Source organism: Pinus tabuliformis, chromosome 9 (genome assembly GCF_031772625.1).
Source record: "Pinus tabuliformis cultivar Carrire ecotype Pingquan chromosome 9, CPIR1, whole genome shotgun sequence".
Classification (NCBI taxonomy): Eukaryota; Viridiplantae; Streptophyta; class Pinopsida; order Pinales; family Pinaceae; genus Pinus; species Pinus tabuliformis.
The window spans coordinates 1,244,378,380-1,244,396,386 of record NC_142307.1 but is presented as its reverse complement, the minus strand read 5'-3'; the positions used below and the strand labels follow the sequence as shown (position 1 = coordinate 1,244,396,386).

General features: G+C 42.7%; 1 pseudogene; it reads right to left on the bottom strand.

Moving 5' to 3' along the window:
- Window positions 1–1,184: 1,184 nt before the first annotated feature.
- LOC149153076 (DELLA protein RGA2-like) lies at window positions 1,185–10,914 on the bottom strand (annotated as a pseudogene).
- Window positions 10,915–18,007: the final 7,093 nt, after the last annotated feature.

Sequence of the window (18,007 nt, the reverse complement as noted above, 5' to 3'; positions counted from 1 at the left end):
ATGTATGTGGGTTTTATGCCATCCAAGTGTCATAGATGGAATCACGACACATGCATATGAAAAAAACTAGTCGATGGCTAGACTCGCTGGATATGAATCATCATATATTGGAACCAGTGGGTCATAAGGAAACGATGGTGGTCTACTCATATCTCAATGAAATATGACATGTGCACTAGCCATTTTCATCTACACGCTATCTGCAATGGTATTCCTAGCCTTAGCGCAAAGCTACAATGACTCTTATAGCTCTATCAGCAATACCACGCTCTGATATGGTAGTGGCAAGAATATCAGAGGCAGTCGTACATGCCCAGGGTCCCTACAAGCCCCATCATCATCATAAGCACATCCCAAGCTGGATCCATAAAAATCAGATCATGTGCTAGTGTAATGAAACCTCATATGTAGCACAAACTCTGCATATATGTGATTTACAGAGTAAAGGGGGACCTGGTCATGGTAGGGGAATTGGCCCTAAGCTCCAATTAATTGAGCATAAACAAAAGGAGTTGCATCAACATTATTAGAATATCTTAGGTATATGGTAGTGGGTGATTCACCCTAAGAAGTTGACAAGGTAGATGAGGTTAGCGTGATGTGGCAGTAGGGAAGATACTTGGCTGTCAGATTCAAAATTTTGGGTGGCCTAATGGGGAAAATACATGTGACATGTGTGACCAATAAGGAGGTGCCATGTGGAGTTGATGACATCATCATGAAGTCATCTTGAAGGTCATAATTTTGGGGGTTGGAGTTTTCATAATTCCTATATAATTGTTTTATGGGAAAGTTACGATCCATGTTAGCCTCACTCTCATATGTTAGAACAATTCTAAGTCCAAATAATTATATTAATTTAAATCATGAAAGTTAGGAATTAATCCTACCTTTCTAAATTGAGTTTGTTCTTATGGATAGGAGTCAGTTTAGGCCTAGTTGGTTGAGAGATTCTCTCCAACTGGTTAGGCTCCTAGATCAGTGTGTTGTTGAGATATTTTCTCAACCATAGTGTCCAAGATAGACGTACTATCTTGAGAAAAACTTCCTCATGTATTTATTTGTACTATTATCATTATTTGTACATTGGATTACATTGAGAATGTGAGGAATACAGTGAGGCTGAGGCCTTTTTTGCCATATTTGATTTCTATATTTTTGATATTTATTTTATGAGTGTTTTATTAGTTGATAGAATTTCCTTCATGTGGTATCAGGGCCAACCATTGCAAGCCGTGGATTAAATTTATGTCTATCACATGGATGCTATCGTGTCCTTCAAAGGCTTTAAGCATGGCCTGGTTGGTAGTAAAATGAGCGAACTTGAGATAAGGGCAAACCTCATAGAAATGGTGGTAGAGAATCTCGGATTGTGCATCTGCATGTGACATATTGGATTCTGCACCATTCAATCCACAAATCCATCGTGCCAGAGCTTCAACAAAGTGGGAAGCTACTTTGCCCATTGCTCCACAGGGGGCAGAATTCACTGTTATTCGAATCTCTTTGACTAAATCGTTGGCTACCTTTAAATTGTTTCTTTTTATAGCCTCCCCGCATCCCATAAGCAAGTGCACCACACAAATCCCTAATTCTTGCACTCCATTATCTATGCTCTGTTGTATTTTTCCCAAGAAAGTACTAGAGAGACTCAAACCCTCATCACTGGACTAGGCACTAAAGCTCCGCACCTGAAAGTTAGTGTGTGTGATAGAATCCCCAGAACGCAGAGGAAGTCCAGAGAAAATATTGCATTTAACGGAGGGATCAGAATGAGGGAAAAACCCTGAGGGTTAGATGCTTGGCTTCCATTAAACTGTAAGCCATATTCATGAATAAGCGCGAAGTACATAGTAGAAAGACAGGGATCATCCTGAATCGGCTGATGAACCTGTGAAGAATCGATCATAGATCCCTTGTCCCCAAACGAAACATGCATGTCTGCGCTTGGATTAAGCTCCCCAAGCATTGATTTGATCCAACCAACTAAATCCGAGGGGTTATAATGCACAACCTCGAAAGCCAAATGAGATATTCCTAGGTCTTGATTCTTCCCCATAATGCTCTCCAGTTGCTCCAGCCTCTATGCAACATGGGCTAAATCAGAGGCCTATACAGTATACCCAGCGTTTTCCAAAAGCCCATCAATCTCTGATTCTATCTTCACACCTGACTAAGAACAGCCCATCATATTTTTTTTCCCTGGACTTAATCCCAGGACATGCTGCGTGAAATCGCGATGAAAACTAGTTTGATGCGGTTCAATCTCTGGACCTAGAGATAAGTGTATTTTTCATTAGGTAATGTTTTAGAGGGATTTTGTTTAAGTTGGTGAAAAGATTTTTAGGCACTCAATTTTTTTTATTGAGTAACATTTTGAATGGAGAGAATGAGTGGTGAGGAGAGAGAATGAGTGGAATACGAAAGAGAATTAGTGATAAGGTGTATTCACAAATATTTTTAGGATTGGTCATAAAGTTGTTTTTTTTAATATTGGAGTGATAAGGAGTTAAGAATTTTTTAAATATTTTTTTTGTTGGTGAAATATATTTTTTTTTGGTGATATAAGTGTCAATCTCTTTGAACTATTTTTGGGAGTCATAAAGAGTGAAGTTTATAATTTTTTTTTTTGGAATGGTAAGGTGAATTTACTGTAGTCATATTTGAAGTCATAAGTGAATTTTTGTATTTGGAGTGATAAGTGAAAGTCATTATTGTAATACAAAGTAATATCTTACTTTGAGAGTGATTGGGTCAGTGCAGGTAGTTTTTGAAGACAATTTGCTTCCAAATTTTGCAAGTATGTCATTCTCATTGAGAAGTTTCCACGACAAAGTTGTGACATTGAAGAATGATGTACTCCAGTAATTAATAAAATCATAATTTTTGTGGTGCTTGTGTCCTAGATCTGCCCGAAATTGAATAAGGGGATCTTAGGTACACCGTGTGTAATGAATGCATGTGCATGAATTGTGTTCAGATTATCAAAACGCTCTCTTTGTATTATGCTTAAACAACTACATGCACATAAGCAAGATTAAGTATAAGAATGATTAATCAAGCTCCTGTAATCAAGCTTAAGTACACAAGCACAAAGCGTCACATCATCAACTTGATAAGATGATCTTCCAAGAAAGCACATTTCACATCATGTAATCAAAGCAATCAAGTTAAGGATGCTACAAAATCAAGAATTTCAAGCCAAGATGACATCAACATCATCAACACTTTTTGTATCACTTGCAAATAAAAAAAATTTAACTGAATTGTACCAGTGCATTCAAGGTTGTAACTAACACCCTAATTTGAATTGTTAAGGTGAATACATTAAGTCAAGTAAGTCTTCAACTGAGTCAACAAGATTGAACGTGTCATTTGTCTCTTGGGTGCATTTTCGACAGTGTTTGACACCCTTCCTTTTTTAAAAATCAAAACATTCAGTGACTACATTCAAGAAAGCATAAAGTGTCAGTAATCAATCAAGCAAGTTCAAGCAAGCCATCTAGCAAGAAATCATCATCAAATGAGTGTGAATTCTAGTATTCTATTCTTCAGTATGAAATCAAGCCAGTGTTTAACGCAAGTGCGATAAGTAATAAATCAAGGGAGCATGTCATTCAAACAACTAAGCAAGCGAGCATGTCATTCAAACAAACAAGAAAGTGAGCATGTCAAAATCAAGTGCGAAAGTTCAAAGAACGACATCTACAACAAACGAGCCAGTGTGAAGTTGATTGAAGCATTCACAAAGTGTCAGTGAAGCATTCAACCAAAGAGATCGTCATCAATTGAGCGTGAAATCAAGAGTTCAAGCAACCAAGTTATAAAACTCTAGCAAGTGTTTAAAGCTTCAGCAATAAGCAACAATACAAGCAAGCTTGAATTTAAAGTGAGCAAGATAACGTGGCGACACACATTCAACTGTCCCAAATTCTTAACAATTTGATTTTATCATCAACTGGTGACATGGTGAACAATAGCAAAACAACTCTTGCTGATATTCAAGTGCATCTTCCACATGCACATGAAATGATTGAGTCCCTTCACCTGGAGTCGCAACTACAAAGAAATGAGTTGCTAGAGAAGGGTGATGCTTCCAAGTCTATGAACAATACAAATACAACTAATGATTCCAAGTCACCGATCCAACCAACTTCAAGTGTCGAAGTGGTCCCTGATCCAGTTCAACTTTCCTCCAAACCAATCATCAAGCCATGGAAAGAAATCCAAAGTAACAAAAATCGATGAGGCTTAGGATATGTCAAAGATGACGCCAAATTGCATATCCCAAATTATTCAAGGCCCATTAAGTTTTTTAGTGTAGGGTTTCTTGGACAAATCACATTGGCTAGTTCTGAGAAAGTTGAAGAAAAACATAACTACACACAAATTGAAGTTGTAGTCAAACCAAAATGCCTTCATTGTCAAAGAACCGGTCATCTGGAAGATCAATGTTTTGATCTCCATCCTTGTCACCATTGTGGCAAGTCAAATAATTCATAAACACAATGTAGAAAAAAACAACCATCAACCAGATTAAAGATCAATTATTCATGGATTGATCCTTGGGAATGGTCATCCATGGTCAGAAGATTGTATAAGTTTTACAATCAAATTCCCCCACACATATGGTGGCCAACAGTAAAAATGAAGATGGTACTCTCATGCAATTGAATGGGGGAGTACATCAATGAAACACTCCCACACCTGAAGAGGGGAGTTCATAAATAATTTGAAGAAGATTGTCTCTCCTTTTAGATGAGAAAGGAGGAAAATGTAAATGAAATTGATAGTGGTTGTTAGACTGAAAGTCTTGAAAACATCATCAAAAGTAGCCAGTGGGCATCTTTAAAAGCAGCCAATGGGCATCTTTAAATCAGCAAGTGGGCATCTTCATTTTAGCCAGTGGGATCATAAAAAAATTCTCTAGTGGGTGTTCTCAATATTTTGTCAATGCACAAGCAAATTCGCCAGTGGGCATCATCAACATTTTTTCAGTGGACAAAGGATGTTGATTAAAAGAAAAGGATAGATGGATCCTTTTGTAGCTTGGCACATGCTGGATTTGTTAAGAAAAATTTTAGAGATGACTCAGACTTGTAGCTGACTCATGTTCTCTTCGAATTAGATTTTTATCAGCATCCATCTTTGGCGGTCTTTTAGGCAGTTTTTTTGAGGATCCACAGTTTTAGCATGAGGACTTGGAGATGGTACCAGGTTCTTATTTTAGAATTATCATTGGGGGGGAACGTTAGCCTCAATTTCATATGTTAGAACAATTCTAAGTCCAAATAATTAAATTAATTTAAATCACAAAAGTTAGGATTTAATCCTACCTTTCTAGATTGAGTTTGTTCCCCATGGGTAGGACTAAGTTTAGGCCTAGTTGGTTGAGAGATTCTCTCCAACTAGTTAGACTCCTAGATTAGTGTGTTGTTGAGATATTTTCTCAACCATAGTGTCCAAGATAGACGTACTATCTTGAGACAAACTTCCTCATGTATTTATTTGTACTATTATCATTATTTGTACATTTGATTACATTGAGAATGTGAGGAATACAGTGAGGCTGAGGCCTTTTCTGCCATGTCTGATTTGTATATTTCTGTTATTTATTTTATGAGTGTTTTATGAGTTGATTGAATTTCCTTCAATATGATAAGTGTATCTCTCATGTGGCTAGCACATGGTCGTGGGAAACCCAAAGGACCAAGGGCGTAGAACAGAGCGAGAACCTATGTGCTATGGATTATATCAGACGTTGAGGACATTATAACTCTATTATAATTCCAATTTGAAGAATTTATGATATAGGGGGATTTTGATGTGTTGGTGCTTGGTTGTGAAAGCCAAAAGAACCAAGGGAAAGAGTGAATATATAAGGAGATAGGACCCTTGAAGGCCTTAGCATCTAAGTGTCATTCCCGTGGTCATGATACATAGACCCATGGAGAAAAATTGACAAGGGGCTAAGAAAAAGGGGCCAAAGGCAGATTGGGGTATTTTAATTTCATAACATCATTTTAATAAAAGTTACGGGATATGAGAGCCCCGATACTCCAATACAGAGGAGTGCAATGCTACTGGTCAGAGGCAGTGGTCCTATGATGCAAATGTAATAAGGAGATAAGCAAGAAGAGGCTAAAGGTATCAAAATTTTGTGATATCGTAACATATAACTTAATATAGTTACGATATGCTAAGGCTTTGACATTGGAGTATAAAGTGTTAAAGAGTGAATGGGTTGAAAACTAGAGAGAAAATGCACGCGGAAGAGTTGGATCTGTAGGAGTAATGGCACCTGTAGATATCACTGGGTCGAGGTAACGAGGACCATGATTATCAGAAAATAACTACTGGGCTTGTCTTGATGTTGAAAGAAATCTACCTTTGATAATTTTTGCATGCTTCACTGAATTAAATGAAGTGTAAAGAAGCCATTATGAAGTAGCAATCAAGCTTTGTCAAGCCATGAATAAGCGTGGATACTATTAGGGATAAGAGATTTTTTCACAAAGAGGACAATGCCCAGTTGAAGTGTGCACGTTGGTGAGCTCCAGTATTGCTGCAATAATGCTACAACTCCTGGGACTCCCTTCTTTACTTTTATCAACCCGGTAGTTCGTAATAAACTTGGAAGTGATGGTGTTATATGCACAAGTACTAGCTCTTGCCGCAACTGTCACTTGGTCAACTGGCACAAGTCCGCTAGGGGCTCAAGCCAACTTCTATGGGATCTAAGAAGAATATTTTTAACCAATGGATGAAAGCTACTTTAAAGAAGGTTGATCTACTTGCAGAAAGACAGTGAAAAGCTAAAAGAAAACGTAAACCCTAGCAAACCCTAATTCTACTAGCTAACTCTATTGATGCCAAGAAGAGGATGCAAACTACTGAAGGAAATGAAATTGACTTCTAGGAAGGTAAATACATGTACCTAAGCTACTTCTACAGTAACATCTGAAAGAAACATCTTTTTGTATTTTTGAATAAGTTGCCAGAGTTATTATGCATATGATTTGACTATTTTTGGGCTGTGCAGAGGTGGATATGCAAGAAGAAATGCTTGGGAAAGGCCAAGAAGGTTCAGAGAGGGCCTAAGGGGTCCCTAACATCCTTCCATAGAGTTTCACCGAGTTTGGCTGTCAAGAAACCTCATTCGTGAGCCTCTACAGGAAGTCTGCAGGGGTTCTACACGATGTCTGCGATTTTCTACAAGATGTCTAGAATTTTCTACAGGATGTTCAGAGATGAGGTTTTTGGTGGATGGATGGAGAGGGAAAGGTGAAGGAGTGAGTGTGGAGGTAGGGTGAGGGTTGGAGATGGTCTAGAACTCGGTGGATGGAGTTGTGGACAGGTGTGGATGGCGGTATTTGGTTCAAAGAAGACTAAAGCAATGTTACACACAAAACTAGGGTTATGGGAGTGAATGGCGAACAACAGGCAAGGATTCTAAGTAGAGGGTGGAGTGGATGGTGCTGATGGTGAATGAACAGATGAAGGGGTGGTACAGGTACTCTCCAAGGCATTTTTTCCAACTGATCCAACGAAGACCTGTAAATTCAAATCCTAATTACAATGACCTAAATCCGCGAGCTGCCAATAAAGAGAATGAACAGAAGTGTGACCTACAATGAAACCATGTATTTTAACTCATGCAACTAAGCAAATGAAAGTATGAGATTGCAACCAACTTCTACACATGAAAATCAAACACTAGTGATTGCATGGCATGACAAAATTAGTGTTTTTGTGGGCAGCAAATTTATCCTGATCCCAGCTCCAGATCCTACTGAAGGAGAGGTGAAACCAAAGATGTTTGATGGCTCTTTTCTTGAAGCTTTTTCCTCTTAACAACCTATCAACAAAATCTGAGCATTCAAAAGTCTATCTAACCATTTACAGTGACCTATTTAATCAGCAAACTTTAACCTACTTAACAGAAATGTTTTTTAAAATGCATAAAGAACAACTAGCAATACATAGAGGAGGCCTTAGCACTCGGGTTGGGCCCAACCCCAAGAGTTGCAGGCTCCTAGAAAGGACTCAGATCTGATACCAAGTAGAGCTGCTTATCATTATTCAAAAATAACCATCATAAGAAAGTTGTACAACAGTAGCTACAATAAAACAGGCTGAGCAAAATGTCAACACTATAGTGCAAAAGTAACAATGGTTCGAAAAGTAAAGTATGAAGGCTGAGGCCTTCCTATTTGTACAATACGAGGGGGCTAGCAGCCCTCCTAGATTCAAGGGACTCGGCTGTCCCAACTGCTAGTGAATAGTCACTCCTCCAAAATCTTCTTGGTTGCCTTCAAAACTCGGTTTGGTGGCCTGTGGAGCTCGGTGTTGAGGGTGGAGATTTCAAGGAAGGCCATTTAATGCAAGAGACAACCTCCCTACGAATCCTCACCTCAAGCTTGGCTGTCAGCTGACCCATGATTGCTTGGTTTTGCTCCAAAATTTGTCCAAAAAATCCTGAAATAACCACGTATTAACCTCCTAGGTAGAGTGACCACCCTTATTCATTCAAATAACATAAACATACTAGGAAAACATGCATAATGTATGAAAAATGGAGGATTGAACAAGGATAATTAGGCAAAATGAGCCCAATAGGTTACCCAATTTGGGGGCTCATCATCACCCCCGTGCTGAATCGGTTGCTCATCCTCTGAGCAACTAGTCCAACTCATCATCCTTTATGGCTTTGATTGCCTCCCTCACGTCCCAAGCCTATGCTGTGATATCCTCTTCCCGGTCGTGGAATCGTGCCTTCCTCTCCACTTCCTCCCATTGTCTACCTTCCTCCTCTTCCTTTACTCCTTCTAGCAATCCCAGAAGTAAAGGAGGACTGAATTTCAAGCCAATCCAATTGGTCTGCAAGTCCTGCATCAAATTTTTGTAGAGAGGTACCCTTGCCAAGGCCTCCCTCATCCTAGTGGGAGAATGGTATTCCCTTATCCCCAGGCTGTGAGGCAGTGTGTTCCACAGCCTTGTGCAGGCATGCATACAGTTTTCTCCCAACAGTCTCTCCATGTCTTCAAAATGGGTAATGGCTTGAGCCTGTTGCTCAATGTATTCTGGTAGATCTTGAGGACTGTTGGCCAAGTGTTGATGGGTGCTTATCACTGCTGATGGGTCATCTGGCTCTTCTTTGATCATGAGAGGCTCACTGAGCTCTCTACCTATGATACTACGGACTTTTGTTGCTCTCTTCTCCTCATGGCTGATCCAAGAGGCCATGGCCATAAGCTTGACATCCTCTATCACCGTGTTAGGATCCCATGCATTCATGTCCAGAAGGGCAAAGTTGTGCAAGTAGAACTCTACCAATTTGGCCCTATCCTCAGATGAACTGCTGCCACATAAAGCTGCAAACTGATGATAATTTTGGAAATGGGTGATGCCCTTTTGAGCCAAGGTATTGATTTGAAACTGTAACCATTGGTCCTTGAGGTAAAGGGCATAGGATTTGGCAGGCTACCTGCACTGCAGAGCTTCCATTGCCCAGCTGGCCATGCAGGCTAGTTGGGCTTCCTTTTCCTGCAGCTACTGTTTTAGAGAATGTATCTGTAGTTCTTGTTCCTGGAGCTGCTGGTTCAGTGCCTCAATTTCAGTCTGTGTCCCTTCCTTCCTTTGTTGTTCATAAGGGGTATCTGTGGCTGTTGTGGGCCCCTCCTGTTGCTCTTGTTCCCCCAAGATGTGAGGCCTGTCTTCCTGCCTCTATCCCTGTGACTGTAGCTGTTGTTTGAGCTGCTCATTTTCTTCCTGTAGCCTGACCCGCTGGATGCTCTCCACATGTCGCACCATAGCCAATTCTCTTCTGGCCTCTTTGAGCTACTCCTCCAGAGGACCTATATCTGCTACTCCCTTGGACTTAGCGATTTTCATCCAAGTGTGGGTCCTCACCCTCTCTTCCTCTAGTGCAAGGAAGAGTGGCACTGTGAATTTCTGAGGAATGATCTTTCCGGCCTCCAAGAAGTTATAATAGGAGCCCAAGCTGGGCTGGGGGCTAGGTTCCATAATGTGCTCGACCTCTTCTTCCTTCTGTGGTGATTTGGCTGCCTCACCCTCCATTTCTTCGGTCTCCTTCAGTCTAGCCAATGTTTCCTATAGAATGGTTTCAACATCCTGTAGAGAGGTTTTGGTGTCCAACATTTTCATCCTCTCCCTCCAGGTGGATGTCTTCGGGCTTCCCCGCTCATAAGTGATGGCTACCTTGGAGGGGGACCTCTCCTTTGGTGTGGTAGGGGTGTCTACAATGGTGATTGGTTCTTTGGATGGAGGTTGGGGTCTGCCGGTTTTAATTCTTACACTTCTTCTTGCCTTAAAGTACAGGGGAGGCTCCCTCTTTCACTTTTCCTTCTGCTTGGGGGATGTGCTTAGGGTGGCTAGCACAGCTGCTACCTCCCTAGCTAAAATCTCAGCTGATTTCTCCTTCTTCTTCCCTTTCCCCAGACTTCCTGTAGAAAGTCCTGTAGTGGCCATTTTCGGGCTTCCTGTAGAAGCAGTTTTCTGATTTCCTATAGAAATAGCCTGCTAGCTTCCTGTAGGACCAGTTTTCCCTGATTTGGCTTGCTTGGCTGAGGGTACCTTCTCTTTGACTTGTGCTGTGGTTGCCTTGGGTGTTGTTTGCATCCTTTCATTCTTCTCTTCCCAAGTTTGCAACTGTTTCTCCCTTGGCGCTGGTGTTTTTATTTTACTCCCAGCTTTGGCCTCAACAACTTGTCCTTTTTCTTGCTTTTCCTTTTGTTTTTCTTGTGGCTTTTCCTGTGATGGCCTGTCCTAGGTTTTCTTACCCTTAGCTTCCTTACCTTTAGTTTTCTTCTCTTCCTCAATATGTTCCTTCTCCTCATTGCTGGATGAAGTGAGTTCTTCTACCAGAGTCCGGATATCATCATTCTTGGTCATATTACAGAAAATCTCCCAAGAGATAGGGACGGTATAAGTATGGAGGGAATCTTCTACGAGGAGCTTGATAAGCCCATGATGAGCCAGCTGGTCTGGTGTCCCCTCCTTCAGTTTTGTGCCACACTCAATCAATGATTGCAAGAGGAAGTATGGGATGCTCAATTTTTATTATAAGGGCAAATCCATCTTATGCCTGAGCTCAGTTAACAAGCGGAAGTGATACCCATACACAATACTAAATTGCCCTTCACAAGTGATATATTTCATAATTTGAAGGCTGACCTCACTCCAGAATGGCTGTAAGCTAGCTCTCCGGACCCCATTTTTATCCTCTGAAAACTGTTCTTCTGGTAGGAAGAATTCCTTTTTGGCTTTTTGTCCCAATTTCCTTTCCTCTTTATCCCAGGGCATCCCCAGTGGCAATTTAGTGACCTGGCTAATGAGTTGTGGGGTGAGTTTCAAGGTCAATCCCCTGAAATTTACAGTTGCCAATGTTTTTGATTTGGGCTGCAGGGACCTTAGGAACTCCTCTGTTATTTCATCGTCGTGACCTTGGATTTTATCACAGAAAGTCATCCACTTTGCACGGGTAAACAGATCTACCACCTCAAGAGTTTCTCTCAATTTCTTGGAATCCGAGGGTTCCTTTCTGATAAACCCTCCAGGCATGGTGAAAATACCCTGTTTTCGGCTTAAGCTCTGGTTAGAATGGAAATTCGGATGTGGTTTTCCCCCTTGGTTCTCAGGACAGGGTTTCTCCGCTGTTTGTATCTCCCTCCTTCACCAATTCTCTTGTTAAAATACTGCCGCCGCCCAAGACTTCGACTTGTCAAAAGGAATGAGGCTCTCACAGACAGAGTGCAGAGCGAATTTTTATACCAATCATATAACAGTCACACAAAAAAAAAATTGATACGTGCACAGGTGAGCCTTATAGCGGTTTGTCATAATAATGGGGAGAGTTTGTTAACAGGAATCATGGAGGTGAGTACGACGCAACACCATTCAAAAGAAATTGTGTGTATTATATAAGCAAACCACCGTTCTTGACCACGGCAGACTGGTTTTAATTTTCCCCACTTCAAACAATCTAATTCACCACCTTTCGAAAATTAAGCATGGGGATGGCATGTTCAAGCCTACCTCTCCTTGAGATTTCTAATTCCGACGCACAGACACGGGTTTCTCTGCTCTGGTAGCTTTCACTCTGCTTCCTATAGAGCTCCTTCCTGTAGAGAGCTTCTGCTGCTTCTGGAGGATGTCACGGCATTGCGGAGCAAGTTTGGGACGTGGGAATAGTTTGAACTAGGCCGAGAAATTCGAGCTAACGAACTGCAGAGGAGGAGGATGCTCGCGGTGCTGAAAAACCGGTTGTGGTGTAAATGACAGTGGTTGAGGTGCATGCTCTAGCCGAAAGATTTTGAAATACGGCGCAATTCATGGCGCGGGGGGTGAGGTGTCTAGGCCAAGCCGTTAGACAACATCACGGCCATCATTCCTCGGCATGTTTCTGACCACCAATATCTATCTCCGCCATTACCCACCGTCATCCTTGTCAGTCCACCAATTTCACTGCAAATCTACTGATTTCCCTGACTAAACACTTCTCGCGTGTCGGCTCCACGTTTTTCTGGTGGAATCGAGCGTAACCATGCTCGTTCAAATCCCACGAGATAGTTCTACTGGCTATGGATGGCCAGTTGACTGACCATTGCATTTGTTCAATCCGCACATTCACAGTCATGCAAGTTTCACAGTATAGTTCATGTTAATTTGACGAAATAAGGTTAGGCACTTACCTGGGGGTGACCGCGGACGTGTTTCGCAGGTTTTTGGACGTGAAGCAATGGTTTTGCTCACTGCTGCTTCATGCATAGGCGTGGTAATTCCCTCGTCCATTTGCTGATGCCAGATGCAAGGCTTTCAGGAACCGGTCCTATGGTGGTGAACGTTGCATGCACAGCACTGTCTGCTCTCAGCTGTGGAGAGGGTGTTTATATTTCCGCGGAGCTGGTAGCATGCCTCCTGTGCCGATTTCAACTGCTCCTGACTCCATAGTGTGTATTCCAGGTGGATTAGCCGCTACAGGATTCCTGTAGGACATCTTGTAGCTGCTTCTCCTCTTGGGCTGAATGCTGAAATGGGCACGGCTACAGTCACAGGTGAAGGGTCCTCTTGGACCTTTTGATAGGTATAGTATGCGGGCCTTCATGTATTTGATTTGTCCCATGGAAAAAAATGGCGATCTGAGGAAAACATGACTTTTTTACATGACTGTGCAAGGGTACAGGACCAAATGGTGGTAATGGCAGTGGAAAGAGAGGAAACAGGTGATGGATGGGACAAAGGGGTGGCTGTAGGCCTCACCAAAAAACTTCAAGTCTTAAATCCTCCTTGAGAATCGATTTTGGCTCGTCCAAAGGTTCTACAGGATGTTTCCTGTAGAAATGCAGAACTTTGTGTAGAAAGCCTTGAAACTTCCCGTAGGAGGTTGAATCTTAACCCGAAGGTGTACAAATCCTGGAAAAAGTGTGTGGCCATGGAGGGAGTGTCAGTGAGGATGCCTGGTAGCTTGGGATGGACCCCTGTCCTTGGTTTGCGCGACCCTCTTTATCTGCATTATATCCCTGCAACCTGCAATAATTTCAAAGATCAGCCCTGTTTTTTCTTTTTTCTTTCTTTTTTCCTTGCTTTTTTCCCTCTTTTTCTTCTCTTTTTTTTTGAGAGACAGCAGGGGTGCCTCTATGAGGTTTTCACCCCCACTATCTGCCCTGGGCACCTCAAAGAGGTTTTCACCCAAGGATCTTTTTTTATTCCATTTCTTTATTTTTCGAGAGATAGCAGGGGCGCCTCCATGAGGTTTTCACCCTCACTGCCTGCCCTGGCCGCCTTAGAGAGGTTTTCGTCCAGGGATCTTTTTATTCTCCTTTTTTTTTTGATGATCAAGGTGTGGCCAGAACAGAGGCAGAACCCTGCTCTATTACCAGCACTGATTTTTCCACAGTTTCAATGAGTTCCTGCCTCGAGAGGGGTTTCTTGTATATTTTCAATCGATGTCCATTGGAAAGCATGGGGATGGATTCTTCATCGATGGTCCTGATAAGGACTGAACCATTGTCGTTACATTTCTCCACTGTATATGGTCCTAACCATCTTGTCCTCAGCTTCCCTTTGAAATCCTTGTATCTTGAGTCATACAACAGTGCCCAATCTCCTGGTTGGAATTTCTTTTCATTAAGGTGTCGGTCATGCCATATCTTCCTCTGGAGTTGAACTACTTCTGAGTGGAGGAGGGCCTGCATTCTTTGTTCATCTAATCCATTCAGCTGCAATAATCTCTCACGTTGAGCATGGATGAGATCTAGGTCCAGGTGAGCTGCCACCCTCAATGTATTGTACTCGAACTCTATGGACAACAAAGCTTTCTTCCCGTAGACCAGCTCATAAGGTGTGAAACCGGTTGTGGTCTTCCAAGTGGTGTTGTAGGCCCAGGTGGCCTCAACCAGGTGATCTACCCAATCCTTTCTGCTGCTGCTCACAACCTTGGTCAAAATCCCTTCCAATGCTCGATTACTGACTTCCACCTGCCCATTTGCTTGAGGATGATAGGGGGTGGAAGTCTTGTGCTTGATCTTGTGATGAGCGAGCAAATCTTCAATCAGGTTAGAGGTGAATTGGCTTCCTTGATCTATGACTAACTCTCTTGGGTAGCCAAACTTATAGAAGATATTTTCCCTCAGAAACTCAACCACCTTCTCTTTTGTTGCTGCTTTGATTGCCTTTGTTTATGCCCACTTGGTCAGCTAGTTAGTGCACACAATGATGTAAGACCGTTGCTTTGAAGGAGGGTTGATAGGACCCACAAAATCCATGCCCCACTTCTCAAATGGCTCAAAGGTCACTTGAGGTTGGAGAGGCATTTCATCTCTTGGAGTCGGTTTCCCCATCCTCTAACATCGGTCACACTGGCTGACATATCTTCTGACATCCTGATGGAGAGTAGGCCAATAGTAGCCTGCCTGTAGAATTTTGAAGGCAGTGCTTTTTGCTACAAAGTGGCCTCCACAAGGTCCATCGTGACAGGTTAGGAGGATGTCAAATACTTCCTCCTCCCTAACACAACGTCTCAAGATCTGATCTGGACCAAGCTTAAACAAGTTGCCCCCGATCCATGTGAACAGGGCACTCTTCCTTACAATTCTGCTCTTCTCTTTTGAGGACAGATGCGGAGGAAACTGTGCTGAGACCAAGTAATTTGCTATATCAGCAAACCATGGAGAGAGTAATGAGATAGCAAATAGATGTTCATCTGGCATCTGGTCATCCACTATTCCTTCTTCACCTGCAGGCAAGTCCACTCTAGACAAGAAGTCAGCAACAACATTTTCCTTACCTGGCTTGTCGACAATCGTCAAATCAAATTGCTGTAACAAAAGTAACCATCTAATAATACGAGCATTGACATCAGGCTTATTCATTAAATATCTAATCGCAGCATGATCAATGTGCACAAATGTTTGATAACCGGTGATGTAGTGTCTGAACTTGTTTAGGGAATGGACTACAGCCAGGAACTCTTTCTCGGTTACAGTATAGTTCATTTCTGCCTTGGACAGGTTTTTGCTGACGAAGTATATGGCATATGGGAGTTTCTCCTCAATTTGTCCTAAGGCTGCCCCTATGGCTTTATTCGAGGCATCAGTGTGGATGTGGAAAGGTAGGGCCCAGTTTGGACCTCTCAAGATCGGGGTGGACACCAGCTTTTCTTTCAAGTCATCCAGTGCCCCTTGACAGTTGTCATTCCATTTAAACTCAACATCCTTCCCTAACAGTCCAAAAAAAGGCGAGGCTAGCTTGCTGAAGTCTTTAATGAATCTTCGATAATATCCTGCTAAGCCTAGGAAACTCCGAACATCCCTTACCTTTTAAGGAGGTGGGACCTTTTGGATGATAGCAATTTTATTAGGATCCACCTCTAATCCTTGGCGAGAAATGGTATGTCCTAGCACGGTCCCTTCTGTCATCAGGAATCCACATTTTTCAGGACTGAGGGACAGGTTCATCTCAATGCACTTGGTTAGAAATTTTCCCAGATTGGTCAATGCTTCTCGGAAGTTGGACCCATAAGGAGTGAAGTCATCCATGTAGATTTATACCGAATCATGGACCAACTCAGAAAAGATGCTCAATACTGCTCTCTGGAAAGTGGTAGGAGCATTGCATAGCCCAAAGGGAAGGACGCGATAGGCAAAGGTACCCCAAGGACAGGTGAAGGTGGTTTTATCTTGGTCTTCCGGGTTGATTTGGATCTGGTTATACCCACTGAACCCATCTAGGAAAGAGAAAAACTTCTTCCCTGCCAGTCCATCCAACACCTGATCTATGAAAGGCAAAGGGAAATGGTCTTTCTTAGTGGCTTTGTTAAGTTCCCGTTAATCTACACAGGTTCTCCACTTCCCGTTCTTCTTGGGCACAAACACTAGGGGCGAGACCCACCCACTATCGGAGGTAGGATAGATGAATCCTGCATCAAACAATTTTTTCAATTCTTCTTTGACAATGTCCTTAAGGGCTGGATTCATTCTCCTCTGAGGTTTCCTGACTGGTTTACAATATTCTTTAATGTAGATGTGATGGGTACAGACCGAAGGATGGACTCCTTTCATCTCCTTATAGCTCCACGCGAAATCATCTAAACGCTTGTTCAGTAAGCTACACAGCTCCTTCTCCTGGGAAGGAGATAGGGAGGAGATGATCTTCAAAGTTCTTTCGGGGCCAAACTCCACATTCTTAATTCTGGGAGAGGTTGGATCAGTCACACAAAGGTCCACTAAGGTGCTGGCTTGGGTATCCTCCACCAATTCCTCTAAGGAAAATGCATTGGGAGGTGGATTCCGAATCAAGGTCTCAATCAAATCATCCTCGATTTGAGGACCTCCCCTAGTGATTTCTATGGTGCACAAGGGTGCAGAGTATACCTCATCCTCATCTCCTTCTTCCAGCAAGGGCGGTAAGTCATGTTCTAGCAGAGACTGGGCAGGAGGGTATAGGACTACCTGCTTGGACATAGGACCATTTTTGATGGTCATGTTTCTAGCTTGGCAACTGATGTAAACATCCGCAGTGGCTAACCAAGGCCTTCCAAAAATCAGGGGGTATCCAGTAAGCTTTGCCTTTGGTTGAAGGACTAAGAAGTCCGCAGGATACTCCTAAGATTCAACCGAGACCAGGACATCCTCCATAATCCCTTCGAGAGTCACGGTGGAGCGATCTACCAATTGCAGGACTGTCGCAGTCTTCCTTAAGGAACCGTGAAGGTTGAGTTTAAGCATGGTGTCCTTGGTCATCACATTAATGGCAGCCCCTAGATCGATCAAGGTGTGGGGGATAATGGTGCCATTGATGTGGACATCAACTACAGGACTCCCAGGGTCCAAATACTTTGGACAGATTACTTGCCCCAACATTAGATCAAACAGTTGTCCTATGACATTGATTGTCGAGGCATCTCTCTTTCTCCTGCCTGGGTGCCTGAAACACTTCTCCTTAATCAATTTGTTTTATATCGGTACATCTTTGATGGCCTAGAGAAGGGGTATTTTCACACACAATTGTTTTAGTCCCCCCAGAAGTTCAGTCTCCTCTGGGTTTGGTTGCGTGGTTACTGTTAGTCACTCAGGAAAGGGTGGAATGGCTTTGGGTTCACCTTCCTTTTTCTCTTCCTCGTCCTCTGGGGGAGGAGGTTGGCGATCTGGAAGGGTCTTTCTGGATCGCAGGTTGATCTCCTGGATCTCCACAGCATAGGTAAGACATGTTGTTTCCCCAGTGTATACCTGCTGGGCCTGTCGGTTGTTGGGGTTCAGGTTCGGTTGGGCAGGCATATGGGGTTGTCTTGGAGGAGCAGGAGGTAATGGTTGAGGTTGAGCTGGTGGTGGAGGCAGAATGGTGGGAGGAGAGTTGTATCGGGGCCTCCACCCCGGTTGAGGTGCATTCCACCGAGGCTGTGGCTGGACATGTGAGTGAAACGAATGAGCAGTGGGTTGAGAATGGTATTGAGGTGGATAAGACCACGGAGGAGGTGAAGACTACAAAG